We start from the raw sequence: 15,432 nt of genomic DNA, 5'->3' as shown, positions 1-15,432 counted from the left end.
AGTACAACACCTATCACAGACTAAGTGCTCGATATCTTAGCTATTATTATTATACAGTGGTGAGTGGGTAAGATGGATGTTAATCAAATAAGCCATCAAAAAGTGCATAATTATAAAATGTGATAGGAAGGCTTGGGACCCTGTGCCCTGAGATCCTAGAGACAGTAAAGGGCAGAGGTTAAGAATAAAGGCTCTGAGCTGAACTGTCTGGCTTTGAATCTCAGCTCTGCCACGTACAGCTGCGTGACCTTGAGCAAGTCACTTTACTCCCCCTACCCTGTGCCTCAGTTTCTTCATCTGTACAATGGGAATAATAATAGCCTCCACTTCATAGGGTTATTATGAAGACTAAATGAGGGAAACTATGTAGAGAGTAGGTTAATGCCTGGCACCTAGTATCAGCTCTTGCTTTTAAAAAAAGGAGAACTGACTGAGTCTGAGAGTCCTTGGAGAAGTGAGGGCAGAGGTGAGTGTTAAAGGACAAGAAGACTTAGCTGGTGAAGAGGAGCGGTAGAGGGGAAAGGCATTTTGGTGGAGGGGCAGCTCTAGCAAAGGCTCTGAGGTGAGAGGGAGCCTGGGGAGGTGAGCAGAGCCAGGCCATGCAGAGCCTTGTGGCCATGTTAAGGATTTGGGTTTCCATTCTAAGAAAACTAGAATCTTTGGAGTCATGGGGGTGTGATGCTATCAAATCTGGGTTAAAAAAAAATTAACTTTTTAAATTGTGGTGGTGCGTATGTGTGTGTATATATATATATATATATAACAAGAATTTGACATTTCAACATTTTTTTACATGTACAATTCAGTGACATTAATTGCTTTCATCATGTTGTATAACCATCACTACTACCCATTTCCAAATTTTTCCATCACCCTTAACAGAAGCTCAATGTCTCCCAAGCAATGAATCCCTCTTTCCCCCCACCCTTCTACCCCTGGTAACTGCTAATAGACTTTGTTCTCCATACATTTGCCTATTCTAGATATTTCATCTAAGTGGGATCAAACAATATTTGTCCTTGTGACTGACTTATTTCACTCAGCATAATGTTTCGAAGGTACATCCATGTTGTAGCATGAATCAGGACTTCATTTCTCTTCATGGTTGAGTAATACTCCACTGTACATATGTATCACGTTTAGTTTATGCATTCAGCTGTTGACGGACATTTAGGTTGTTTCCACTTCTTGAGTACCGTGAGCATTGGTGTACACGTGTATCTGTTTGTGTTCCTGCTTTTGATTCTTTTGGGTATATGCCTAGGAGTGAAATTGCTGGATCATATGGTAATTCTATGTTTAACTTTCTGAGGAACCTCCACACAGTTTTCCACAGTGGCCATATATTCCCATCAGTAATAGATGATAGTTCCAGTTTCTCCACATTTTCACCAACATCTGTTGTTTTCTTTCTTTTTTTTTTTTAAACATAGCCATCTTAATGGGGGTAAAGTAGTATCTCATTGTGGTTTTGATTTGCATTTCCTTAATGGCTAATCATATTGAACATTTTTTTGTGTGCTTGTTGGCCATTTGTATTTCTTCTTTGGTTAAATGTCTACTCAAGTCCTTTGCCCATTTTTTAATTGGATTGTTTGTCTTTTTGTTAAGTTGCAAAGTTCTTTATATATTCTGGAGATTAAACCATTATCAGATATATGGTTCCTCCCAATTTTTTCCCATCGTGTAGGTTGTCTCTTCACTTTGTTGATAATGTCCTTTAATGACCAAAATTTTCAAATTTTGACGAAGTTCCATTTATTTACCTTAGACTTTGTTGCTTGTGCTTTGGTGTCATATCTAAGAATTCATTAATACTAAGTCTTGAAGTATTACCCCTATGTTTTCTTCTAAGAGTTTTGTGTTTTTCGTTCTTACATTTAGACCCTTGGTCCATTTTGAGTGGCTCTTCATATATGGTGTAAGGTATGGATCCAGCTTTATTTGTTTGCATGTGGAAATCCAGTTGTTCCAGCACCATCTATTAAACAGATTATTCTTTCCCCATTGAATGGACTTAGCACCCTTGTTGAAAACTGATTGACCGTGGATGTGCGAGTTTATTTCTCAATTCTATTATGTTAATCAATACGTCGATTATTATGCCAGTCCTAGAGTTTTGATTACTGTAGCTTTTTAATATGTTTGAGATTGGGAGATGTGAGTTCTCCTACTTTGTTCTTTTTCAAGACTGCTTTGTCTATTTGGGCCTCCTTGTAGTTCCATATATAGTTGAGGATTGATTTTTCCATTTCTGCTAAGAAGGCTATTGCAATTTTGATGGATATTGCATTGAATCTATAGCTTCCTTTGGGTAATACTGACATCTTAACACTATTAAGTCTTCCAATCCATAAACACAAATGTCCTTCCATTTATTTAGGTCTTTTTTAATTTCTTTCAGTAACGATTTATAGTTTTTTTTGTGTGTACTTCTTTCACTTCTTCAGTTAAATTTATTCCTAGCTTTTTTTTTCTTTTTCAGAATTTTTTTGTTTTTTGGGTGAAAATATGCACAGCAGATCATACACCTATTCAACATATTCCTAGGGATTTTATTATTTCAGATTCTGTAATAAACGAAATTGTTTCCTTAATTTTCTTTTCAGAATGCTCATTGCTGATATATAGAAACCCAAGTGATTTTTGTGTATTGCCCTTGTATCCTGCCATTTTGCTGAATTTGTTTATTAGTTCTAGCAGTTTTCTTGTGGATTCTTTGAGGTTTTCTATATATAAGATCATGTCATCAGCAAAAATGGATAGTTTTACTTCTTCCATCCCAATTTAAATACCGTTTATTTGTTTTTCTTGCTTGATTGCTCTGGCTAGGCCTTCCAGTACTAGTATTTCCTTGTCTTGTTGCTGATCTTAAGGGGAAAGGTCTCAGTTTTTCTCCGTTGAGTATGATGTTAGCTATGGGTTTTTCATAAATGCCCTTCATCATATTGGGGAATTTCCCTTCTATTCCTAGCTTGCAGAGTGTTTTTATCATGAAGGATATTGGATTTTGTCAAATGTTTCTCTGCGTTGATTGAGATGATCACGTGGTTCTTTTCTGTTAATGTGGTGTATTGCATTGAATGATTTTCTAATGTTGAACCACCCTTGCATTCCTGGGATAAGTCCCACTTGAATCATGGTGTATAATCCTTTTAATATTGCTCTTGGGTTCAGTTTGCTAGAGTTTTGTGGAGGATTTCTGCATCTATGTTCATAAAGGATATTGGTCTGAAAGAGCACTGCAGCTGCTGTGTAGATGATACACCAGAGTGGGTGAGGATGGCTCCAGGGGGTATCTGGTGCCTGCTGTCTGTTGTTGAGGAAGATCTAACTTTTCCAAGACTCTGCTTCTCATCTGTACATGGAGACAGGTTCTTGTGAGGATTAACCAAGACACTTGTCACAGAACCTTGCACTTGGTGGGTTCTCTAAAAAAAGTGAGAAAATGAGTTTCCTCCCCTTCTGCCTCCCCTCCCTACCACAGAAAGCAGGAGCACCCCAGCCCCATCCCTAAAATCCCAGTTGTATTTGACCTTCAAGGTCCAGGCCAAAGGCCACGTCCTTCATGAAGCTGTCCCTGCTCTGAGAGCCTCTGTCTCTTTGGTTGCACTATGGGGGACATTGCAGTTCCTGCTTGCTCAGCATTCTCTCCCCTTGATTTATCCTCAGGTGAACTTCCCCTTTGCCCCAGTCTAGTTGGTGTGAGTTGCCAAGGAGACCTTGGCCTTCCTCTTTAGTTTTGAGGGGATGACCACATGACCCAGTTTTGTCCACTGGGACTTGATTCTGGTAATTAATGCTGGAACAACTGAGGAAAAGGCCTCTCTTAGCTAAGACTAAGCTAATGGTGGTATTTGGCCTGGGAAGCCTGCCTGAGAATGAAGCCAATCCCAAGGAAAGCAGACTCAGAAGATGGAAGGAGAGATTTCTGACATCATTTGATCACCTGGATCCAACCATGCCTGAAGCCATTTATTCCTGAACTTGTCACTTATGGAAACCAATAAATTTTCTCTCTTGCTTATGCTGGTCCAAACTGTGGGTTTGTCACTTGCAACCATTAGAATCTTGACAAAAAGAAACTCACCTTGTTCTACTCTATGTCGCAGTTACTTGTGCCCATGTCTTCTAAGTCCTATGAGCTCATAAGCTCCCTGAGGGTAGCAGCTCTCTATCCCCGAATGCCCGTCACAGTACCAGCACCCCACCAGATGGACAGATGTATAATGCAAGACCTTCATATCTAAGCACATTTTAAACTTTTCCAAGCATGTTCACAGCTGACCCAATTTCTGACACAGTAACATCCCTCGCCTTCCCTTTCCTGAATCCTGGCCAAACCATTCTCTAATGGGAATCAAGGTCCATGGGCCTGCCCCGGCCATCAGGGCTGTAAGACAGGAAGTTCAGAGGCTGGCTCAACTCCCACCTTTCTACTCCCTGTTCTAAAACCATAAAATATTAATAAGAGTAATAAAAACAACAACATTAAAGCATTAAGAGTTTAGCATACATCAGGCTTCACCTGTTATTTCATTCTTATACATTATTATTCACAACCGTAAACTTGAAAAGAACAGGGATTCGTCTGTCTTATAGAGTCCAGCACCCCAGGGTGCTGCCATTGGCCACTGATTCATGGTGACCCCATGTACGATGGAATTGGACCATTGCGAGTCGTAGGGTTTTCATGGGCTGATTTTTGGAAGTAGATCACTGAGTCTTTCTTCCTAGTCCATTTTAGTCTAGAAGTTCTGTGGAAACCTGTTCAGCATTATAGCAACACATAGCCTCCACTGTCAGAGGGGTCTTGGCTGTGCTTGAGGTGCATTGGCTGGGAATCAAACACAGGTCCTGCATGGAAGGCGAGAACTCTATCACTGAACCACCACTGCCCCTGAACAGCACAGTAAGCTCTAATAAATAGGTGTGGAGGAAGTCAACAAAGGGCTTCTGACATCTACGCTTTTCAGTTCTCATTTAATCGTTCTGTTTAGGTCAGGGAGAAAGTCTCAGCTTGGTAGTAACAGGTCCTTAAAACCTCCCTAACCTTTGCTAATCTCTGGGTTTAACGATGAAGCCTCAGGTTCAGAACCTTGTCAGGCAAAGGTGTCCAGCTAAAACCAACAGCATTCTGTTTTTACTGGGTTTATTTTTAAGAGTGAATTTATGGCAAGAGATACCAGTTTCTGCTTTATGTTCATAAATATCCTTAAGTTAAAAAAAGAACATGGATTTAAAGAAAAACATTAAGTAAACAATAGTATCACCTACAACAAAATTTGTGACAATGGTAGGCGAACAACCGATGTTTGTTAAGTACTGGCTTAACCCCTAACAAGTTCTCTTGGGTCACTGGCCAAGTGAAAATCAATAAATGCTGCCAACAACTTTACATTGTTCCTGTTAGATTTTCACCCCTCAGGTGATGTAGATGGTTGTGTTTGGAATGTATACCCAGTTTATGGTAGAAGGGCTTGAGTCAGCTTACAGGTTAAACCAACCCAAACAAGCAAAGTCAAGATTAAGTCCATCTTTGGACGCAGAAGAGTGGACACCGTCATGCTTCTCAGAGTCACAGATTGCTATCGACACCTTGGCCTACGCTTGCAGTTAAGTGTTCCTGGCAGCAAATGCAAAAACATGTGTAGGCAACTGTTCCTGTTTTCTTAGAAAAGAAAACAATCGCTCAGTTTCAGAGACAATCCTAGTCAAAACCTCAGCAGACTTTTTTTTTTTTCTTTTAGAAATCGATAAGGTGGTTCTAAACTTTATATTGAAATGCAAAGAATCCAAAATAGCCAAAACACTTGAAAAAGAAGAACAAAATCGGAAGACATATACTATCTGATATTAAGACTTACTCTAAAGTAATTAGGGCAGCATGGTATTGGTGTAAGGACAGACATATTGCTCAGTGGAACAGAAGAGAATCCAGAAATAGGCCCACAACGGTACCAGAGTAATTCAATGCAGAAAGGATAGTTTTTTCAACAAAAGATGCTGGAACAAATGAATGTCCATATAAGAAAAATTAAATCTCAGTTCCTACCACACATCTTATACAAAACTTAACTTGAAATGAACGAAGAGACCTAAATCTAAGAGCTGAAGCTATAAAACTTCCAGAAGAAAACATAGGAGAAAATCTTTGCAACTCTGGGGTAGGCAAAGATTTTTTTAGAAAGGACACTAAAAGCATGAATTATACAAGAAAAACACAGATTGATTAAATCGATTAAAATATTCTGTTCTTCCAAAGCCACTGTTGAGGAAATGAAAGAGCAAGTCACTAGGAGAAAACATTTGTTATATCTGACAAAGAACTGGAAGACAGACTATGTAAAGAACTCATACAACTCAGTAAGAAGACAAACAACCTAACCAAAAAAAAAAAAAGGGCAAAAGATTTAAAAAGACATTTTATAAAAGAAGATATATGAATGGCCCATAAGCACATGAAAAAATGCTTGACATCTTTAGTCATTAAAAAAAAAAAAGGGACACGAAAAAATGCTTGATATCTTTAGTCATTAGGGAAATGCAAATGAAAACCACGATGAGACACCACTACATACCCACTAGAAGGTTCAACAACATCTAGTGTCAGTGAGGGTGTGGAGCAGCCAGAACTCCCATACGTGGCTGATTGGAATGCAAAATGGTACAGTCACTTTGGAAGACAGTTCAGCAGTTTCTTACCACATGACCCAGCAATTCCACTCTTATTTGCCTGAGAAAACTGCATTTATTCACACAAAGACGGTGCACATAAATGTTCATAGCAGCCTTATTCATAATAACTCCAAACTGAAAACAGTCCAAATGTCCATCAACAGACGAATAAATAAACAAACTGCAGCATATCCACAAGATGGAATACTATTCGGCAATTAACAAGGAATGAACGATTGATACATGCTACAACATGGATGGAGTCCCTGGGTGGTGCAAACGGTTAACACGCTCGGCTGCTAACCAAAAGGTTTGAGTCCAGCCAGAAGCACCTTGGAAGAAAGGCCTGGCAACCTAATTCTGGAAAAGTCAGCCATTGAAAACCCTGTGGAGCAGAGTTCTACTCTGACACACATGGGGTCACCATGAGTTGGAATAGACTCAATGGTAAGTGGTTTACAATATGGATGGATATTAAAAAAAAAACAAAAAACATTGTTGAGTAAAAGACACTAGAGAGAGTGTACAGACTAAATGATCCCATTTATACGAAGCCCTAGAAAAGGCAAACTACAATGGCAGGGAGGAGATCAGTGATTGTTTGGGGTTAGGGCGAACAGTGGATTGGTTGGGAAGATGTACAAGGGTATGAAAATGTTCTATATCTTGAGTGGATGGTGGTAAATTGGGTGTCTACATTTGTAAAAACTGATCAGACTATACACTTAAAATGGGGGTGCATTTTATTGTAGGTGAATTATATCTCCATAAAGCTTAAAAAACCCCACTTCAGTTCATGCAACATTCTGCTGGAGTTAAATGGCAGCTGGCCCCCTCTGGCAGAGCACAAGTCCCCTGGTTCACCCCAATTCTCCCCGCTCCCTACCATCTTACGCCCAGCCCACTTTACTCACTTTTTTATTACCTGCTTTGGCTTATGTGGGCATCTGACTTTGTGACCCCTGTAAATGGTAGGTCAGAATCTTTCATTAAAACCCCCTGTACTTATTTTGGTAGCAAAACTGCAATTACTCAAGGTTATTGGGGAATAAGCGTTCTGGGTAGCTGGGTTTTGTATAGTTAATTGAAGGCTAACCTGAACGTTGATTTGACTCCGATTATTGAAAAATCTGCCATGTTTCTGCCTCTGCCGGGGCTGCCTGTGGAGCATGACTGACTCCTTGTTCTTAGGCACGCACCCGGTGTGAGAGCCATATATGGGGCCGTACATGGTGCTTATGAGACCACGCTAGAAGGAGAGCAGAGTTTTAGGGGAGCAGTTGGAATCTCTCCAGGATATACTCTGGGCGTCATTTCTATTTAGAAATTCAAATATTTGGGTACTCAAATATTATATACCCAGCACTCAGCTTTGGGTCTCTAAATACCATTCCCAACTAAAAGAAACCAGGGTTTCTTAGAAAAATGGCTGATACCAGCTTTGGTTTAGGAAGTGGACAAGATAAGCCTGGGATAGCTTATCATACCAGAAAGCAAGGAAGGCACCAGGAACTACTTGCATCCATCAAGTGGACTCCTTGAAGGAGCTCTTATAGGCAAAGTTGGGGCAATTTGAGCATCTTAAAAAAAAAAAAAAAACACCAAAAATAAATCTCAATGAATTGAAACATAGTAAATGCATAAATGCATAAAAATCCATGAGTTCATATTGATATGAAAAAAGGGAGGAGCAGTAACACATTAAGAGGAGCCCTGGTGGAGAGCGATTAAGAGCTCGGCTGCTAATGGAAAGGTTGGTGGTTCGAACCCATCAGCGGCTCCGTGGCGGAAAGATATGGCAGTCTGCTTCCATAAAGATTACAGCCTTGGAAACCCTATGGGGCAATTCTACTCCATTTATAGAGCTGTTCTGAGTTGGAATTGACTTGATGGCAATGGGTTTGGTTTTGGTAGTAACACAGTAATGTTATTAATAAATGTCATTGATAAATGAGCCCCATTCAGGTTGTTTTACCTGGTTTGGGGGCATTAGCAGTTATAATGTCCAGTAAGCTCTTTAATTTACTACAAGGGTCTGCAAATTATGGTTCAAAAGCCAGTCCAAAGCCTGTTTTTATATGGTTCTTGATCTAAGAATAGTTTTTACATTTTTAAAGAGCTATAAAAAAAAGAATATGCTACAGAGATCCAAGTGGCCTGAAAAGCCTAAAATATTTACTACCTGCCCCTTTTCAGAAAAAAGTTTGCTGACTCCAGCTTTACTATGTCATATATATTTACATGAAATAAAGAGATCTTCAAAATTGGATTTTCATAGTTCATATTTGTAAGTTTGATTTGATTTTTTCCCCAAAAAACCTGCTAACCCAATGTTTCCCAAACATTAATCATTTGCACGCCACCTTCGTGATGTTTGTGAAGTCACTTACATCGCATCAACTCAGTTGTTTTGCTAAAATTCAGCCTCACTGTAAGCAATACTGTGAGTACTAAGCAGTACTATACCTGTGAAATAACATGTTTGATGTGCTAAGACATTTTCTCCAACACACATTCAAATAATCTCTTGACTATTAAAAAAAAAGAGTTCCTCTGTGTCCTACTAGGGTCCTTGGATGGTTCGAGCAGTTGGATCTCGACTGATAACTTAAAGGCTGGTAGTTTGAAACCATGCGGCAATGCCGTGGAAGAAAGGCCTGGCGATCTGCTCCCATACAGATGATTGCCAAGAAAACCCGATGGAGCAGTTCTACTCTGTAACACACGGGGTCACCAGAAGTCAGAATAGACTCGATATGGCAATAGGTTTGGTTTGTTTTTGGTGCCCTTAAAGTCACCTTGCTTCCCTTCCTTTAAGAAATTCTCTGTTAATTGTTTTCCACCCCACAGAAGCATGCACTGGTCCAAAGAGATCACTTCCAAGGCACTTCTCCATGTTCATTCCTGCCGCTCTTTGAAGTATGCTAGGGCAGGCATGATTATGCCCATTTCACAGACACGGTAACTCCACTGGACAGTGACTTACGCACAGTCACGGTGAGTCAAAGGCAGATCCAGAAACAGAAACCAGGTCAGCTGGCTTCCAGCCATGTCTCACCAGTACACTTAAACGGGATACTAGACCTCGTGCACCTGCTCTGGTGGTGTCAGGGCAGTCTCAGGTGTAGCCATGGGGTCAGCCACCTCCTCCATGAGCATGGGCGTACCTCGCTCACCCAAGGCTGCGGTTCACAACACCTAAGGGTTCTCCTCTAATGCCATACTCGGCGTGACTAATGGAGACGATAAGAAGAGGGGTGTCCCCCAGGCAGGGAACATGCGATGGTCTCCCTTGAACTGATCAGAGACGGCGACTGGTCACCAAGGTATATCATTAAGTGAGAGGAAACCCAGGGCAGAACAGTATATAAAAAGGCAAAAAGAAGTACAGCAATATTTACTTGTGCTTTGCACAGGATATCTCCGAGAAGATACACAAGAAAGTAGGAAAGTAGTGAAAAATATGAGTTGTCTTAAGAAGCGGCAGTGGGCAGCTCGGGAGCCAGGCACAGAGGAGACTTTTTTTTTTTTTAGTTGGTTACAATTTTTGCGCTTCTTGAATTTTGGACCATGAGTGTTTAGCCTATTCATTTATTCAGCCAGCAAATATTTACTAAGCACCTACTGTGAGCTCTGGTGGTGTAGTGGTTAAGAGCTATCTATGACTGCTAACCAAAAGGCTGGCAGTTCAAATCCACCAGCTGCTCCTTGGAAACCCTATGGGGCAGTTCTACTCTGTCCTATAAGGTTGCTATGAGTCAGAACCGACTCGACGGCAATGGTTTTTTTTTTTAATGTGTATGTGCCCAGTAAGGAACCCTGGTGGTGCAGCGATTCAGTGCTCAGCTGCTAACTGAAAGGTTGGCAATTCAAACCCACCAGCCACTCCACAGGAGAAAGATGTGGCAGTCTGCTCCTGTAAAGATTTACAGCCTTGGAAACCCTATGGGATAGTTCTGCTCTGCCCTGTAGGGTCGCTATGAGTCAGAATCGACTTGACGGCAACGGGTTTGTCCAGTAAGTCCCTAATAAAAACAAAACAAAAACCCAAAGCATTGCCCTCAAGTTGCTTCCATTTCATAGTGATCCTATAGGACAGAGTAGAACTGCCCCATAGGGCTTCCAGGGATGGCTGGTGGATTCAAACTGCACCACCTGGGCTCCAGTAGTTCCCTAGGTGCACAAATGGTTTGTGCTTGACTACTAATCTGAAGGTTGGCGGTTCAAACACCTACCCAGGAGCACTGTGAAAGGAAGGCCTGGTGATCTGCTTCAGTTAAGATTACAGCCAACAAAACCCCATGGAACAGTTCTACTCTGTAACACACGAGGTCACCATGGCTGGGAATTGACTTGATGGCAACGAGTTTGATTTTTTGGGGGGATGCTCAGTTGAATCCCTGGGTGGCACAAACAGTTAACGAACTCAGCTGTTAACCAAAAGGTTGGAAGTTTGTGTTCACCCAGAGGTGCCTTGCAAGAAAGGCCTGGTGACCTACTTCTTAATAATCAGCCATTGAGAACCCCATGGAGCACAGTTCTGCTCTGACATACCTGGGGTTGCCATGAGTTGGAATTAACTCAACGGCAACTGGTTCTTCGGTGTGCCCAGCACTGTTCTAGGCATCTCTGCCTTTGTGTAGCACACACAGATACAGAGAAAATAAAATTATTATTAAAAAGAGAAATGAAGTTTTAAAATTTATACCCATCAGCGTTAGGTCAAAAAATCTGTATGGTAGCCATTAAAAAAACAAAAAAACCCAAACCCACTGCCGTCGAGTTGACTCCAACTCCCAGCGACCCTATAGGACAGAGTAGAACTGCCTCATAGAGTTTCCAAGGAGCGCCTGGTGGATTCGAACTGCCGACCTTTTGGTTAGCAGCTGTAGCTCTTAACCATTACACCACCAGGGTTTCCTAGTAGCCATTAGATTACCAAAAAAAACCCGTTGCCATCGAGTTCGTTCCAACTCATAGTGACCCTACAGGACAGAGTAGAACCGCCCCATAGGGTTTCCAAGGAGTGGCTGGTGGATTCAAACTGCCAAACTTTTGGTTAGCAGCCGAGCTCTTAACCACTGCGCCACCAGGGATGAAACTATTTTGTGACGATGAGTACTGGCCAAGTTTTGGGGAAAGAACATCTTTCTGATACTGACAGGGTTTAAGTTGGTGCAGTCTTTTGGGGAGCCACTTGGCAGTTTCTGTTGGGTCAGAATGGACTGGAGAGCAAAGAGTTTGGCTTTGGTTCTATTGTATTTAAAGCGTAATAGCCAGTGACCTCACCAGTTACTCTGTGTGTGGGCGGGTGGGTGGGTGGGTGGGTGTGTGTGTGTGTGCGCACACGCAGGTACACCTCGTCCAAGGGCACAATAAGGACGTTAAGTACAATGCTGGGATGCCTTCATCCTGAAAACAACCTCACTGTGCAGAATGAAAGAGCCTGCCGTGAAGTGGGAAACTCCCCAGCGCGAGGGTGTTGTTGCGGAGCAAGGAAGAGCAGCTGTGTGCAGGCTTGTTGTGGGGATTAAGCTGCAGGTAAAGGCTGGACTAGAGCAGTCTCCACAGGCTTACTCGTAGACCTTCAGGTGAGCTGAGCTGTCAGTGTGCTTAGCCTCTGGGCGCTGGGCTGGGTAGGGCAGCTGGTATACCCCACACCCCGTTGCCGTCAGCCACAGCAGCCTCATCTCCTTATTTTAACACAGGATACAAATATGTTCTTTCTCTCTGCATCATGACGTGAAAAAGGTCAGAAAATGCTGGTTTAGCAAAGCTTTAAAGTTCATTCCAGCTCTGAAATGAGAGGAATTTGTGACAGAGTCACACTGTTGTTACTCCAGTTCTCTGTGGCGAGGTCATATGTGGGTCACTCTCTAGGGTGAGGACACTTTTATCCTCCGCCCCATGCTGGTGTCGAGGTGGTGGTCACACCCCTGCACCTCATGGAGATGTCACTGCCCCACATTTTAAAGTGGTGTCTGGGGGATGTTGTCTTGCACCCCATGGGGCTATGTTGGTGGATGTCCTACTCTTTCACTCCACGGCAGGGTCATGGAGGGGTCAGCCTCTCATCTACAGGGCAGGGTGTACCCTCAAAGGGCAATGAGGACACAGATGAGTGCACCCCATGGCCTTCAAAAGGCCACTAAGCGCCCTATGTTAGGGACCCCGATGTGACTCTCATTCCCACCAGGGGGCAGACAGTGAAGGGTTTGAGAGTCAGTTAGGGTCTGGTTCTGCTGTCTCCTAAAGAGAAGGATTCAACCCATGGGAAAAAAAAAAAAAAGGTTGGCCTCTCTGAGCCTTAACTTTCTTATCTGTAAAATGGGATAACAGTATCTGTGCCTTTGAGGCTGATGTCATGATTTGATGAGATAATGCATGGGAACAATTTTGCACAGTGCCTATCCTGTAAAATCTTGATAAAGAGGAGCTGCTATTATTATTATAAAGAGTCCTGCAGGACAATGGTTAAAGAGCTTGGCTGCTCACTGAAAGGTCAGTAGTTCAGACCCACCAGCTGCTCAGTGGGAAAAAGATGTGGCAGTCTGCTTCCATAAAGATAGCCTTGGAAGCCCTATGGGGCAGTTCTACTCTATCCTATAGGATCACTATGAGTCGGAATGGACTCGACAGCTGGAGGTGGGTTATTATTATGTTTTATTAACATTGTTGAGACTAGCATGGGGAAATGACCAGCTAGCGAAGTGGCACCCAAGCTCTGCTTCTTTTGGGATTGAGTCCTTCCCTGGTAGGGGTGCTGCAAATCCTATGCACCCCAAAGGCCCCAGGTGCTGGCAACAGGCTTTCCCAGACAATTCCTATGAACAGGATGCTCACAAGGCTGCTTTCTACACTTGCTCCATTATCAAGGAAGACCCCTGGGAACTCTCCATGGGAATGAAACCTCACAATGTCAGCAGATGCCCTGGTCACAGCACGCCTCTCTGGCGGATGGGGAGCCCGGGTGATCAAAAACATCTCTGGCTTGCTGACTTTGGCCTTGTGGGTTTTCCCGAAAAGCCCTATCTTTAACCCACCCCTTGTGGGTGTGTAGGATTCATCCCACTTCCTTGCATGGCCAAGGATGCACCTGGAGAGACAGAAACCAGACCCAGAATACAGAAGCTTTTCCTCCTGGGCTAACTATCAGTTAGGCTGGGAAAGCAGGGACGTGGGTTCACTGTAAAAGGCCACCCGCATCAGGCTGGGGGGCAGGAGACCCTGCCTGTGGACTCTTTCCTGTGCCCTCCTTCTTGAGAACCCCGGGGCAGCCTCCAGATGACTCAGGTGCCAGCACTTTCCCTTCATCCCCAAGCAGAATGAAGCCATCTCTCCTGAGGTGGCCAATTACGACATGAGCGTTGGAATCTGGGTGTTGGGAAAGGAAGGGAGCCGTTAGGCCAAAGCTGCAGGCAGTGAACACGGCCCCAGGAAGTCTCAGAAGGAAGGCTGAGACTCGAACAGAAACCAGCGTGGGGCTGGGCAAAGTGTGTGGGGCAGAAATGTGACGTGGCCTTTGCCCCAACCCCATGCCAGGCCCCATCAGAACCAGCAGCACACCTACCGCCCTGCCCACCTGTCTGCTTGGAGTGGCCCTGCCATGCCAGTCTGGCTGGTCCTGGGAGGAAAGATGACTAGTGACAAGTCTCAGGTGAGAGTCCAGAGCCTGCAGGGTGGCGGTAAAAGGCTTCTGCCACGCTTCCCAGAGTGCGGGTATCAGGATCCTGGAGAAACTTCTCTGGGCCCCCAGATGTGAAGCCACAATGGGGTCTCCTGCCCACAGACAGAACTGCAAGCCCAGGTTGGGGACCTGATCACAGCCGCATGCCCCACTGCCTTTGCCCTGCACAGCACAGTGCACGACACGCCTTGGCCCTTGGGCATCGCACAAAGAGCAGGCTGCAGCATCTGAACTCAAGAGGCCACTGAGGGGGAAACACAGCTCAGAGACCCCTCTGGCCAGCTTCCTGCTACTTCAAAGGCCCTGTTGTCAACACTGCAAGGTGGACTGATGCCCCTTGTGGCAAAGAACTGACCTCAAGAATTTATGGCCTCAAGCAGGGACGGCTTACTTAATAAGCAAGGTACACATGTGCTTCCTTGTGCTTCCTTATTAATCTGTAGTGCACGATTCCACGTCGACGTGGTGAAACTCATGTGAAATTGTGCACTACAGATGAGCAAGCAGACACAAGGAAGCCTGCGTGTATCTTGCTTTCTGTAAGCTGGTACGTACCGTGCTTAACATAAGCCCCTGTGCACCTTGCTTACGGGTTATCTGCTCCTAGGAACTGCTGCTTAAACCTGGTTTTCTCTCTAACCATTAAGCAACCAAGAATGATTACACAGGCTGGGCCTGCAGAGTGGCGCCCATGGAGGATCGGGGACAGGGCTGACATCCAGCCCGTGTTCCACTTGCCGTATCGTACATAGTTCCCCAGGGCGGCATCCACATGGGGAGGTGCCTTTTTCTCATGTCCTCAAAGACACCACATGGGTCCTAAGGGGCGGCCCTGTGAACACTTAGTGCCACAGCCTTCTGGGGCTTCAGCTTCTGCCTGGAACCACAGTCACTGATGTTTGGCTGAGCTGGGGCATGTTTTCCAAAGAATGTCTCTTATCCCTTGGCTGGAATATGGAGGTGAACTTCCCCTAGATATGGAAAAAATCCAATGAAGATAGTTTGTAGGAAAGATCTACCCAAGCCTCCCTTTACAGGGAAGTGGCTCGAGCTTGGGTCCTAGATCC

At 43.8% G+C, this 15,432-nt stretch overlaps 1 protein-coding gene across 1 annotated transcript in view; it reads right to left on the bottom strand.

Annotated features, from left to right (window-relative positions):
• Nucleotides 1–15,432, bottom strand: part of SCNN1B (sodium channel epithelial 1 subunit beta) — an 84,757-nt gene that overhangs the window by 29,502 nt on the left and 39,823 nt on the right. The window lies entirely within an intron of this gene.

The sequence above is a fragment of the Loxodonta africana genome, chromosome 12, assembly GCF_030014295.1.
Source record: "Loxodonta africana isolate mLoxAfr1 chromosome 12, mLoxAfr1.hap2, whole genome shotgun sequence".
In the NCBI taxonomy this organism is placed as follows: Eukaryota; Metazoa; Chordata; class Mammalia; order Proboscidea; family Elephantidae; genus Loxodonta; species Loxodonta africana.
The sequence above is the reverse complement of the archived record's forward strand: the minus strand, read 5'-3'. Positions and strand labels throughout refer to the sequence as shown.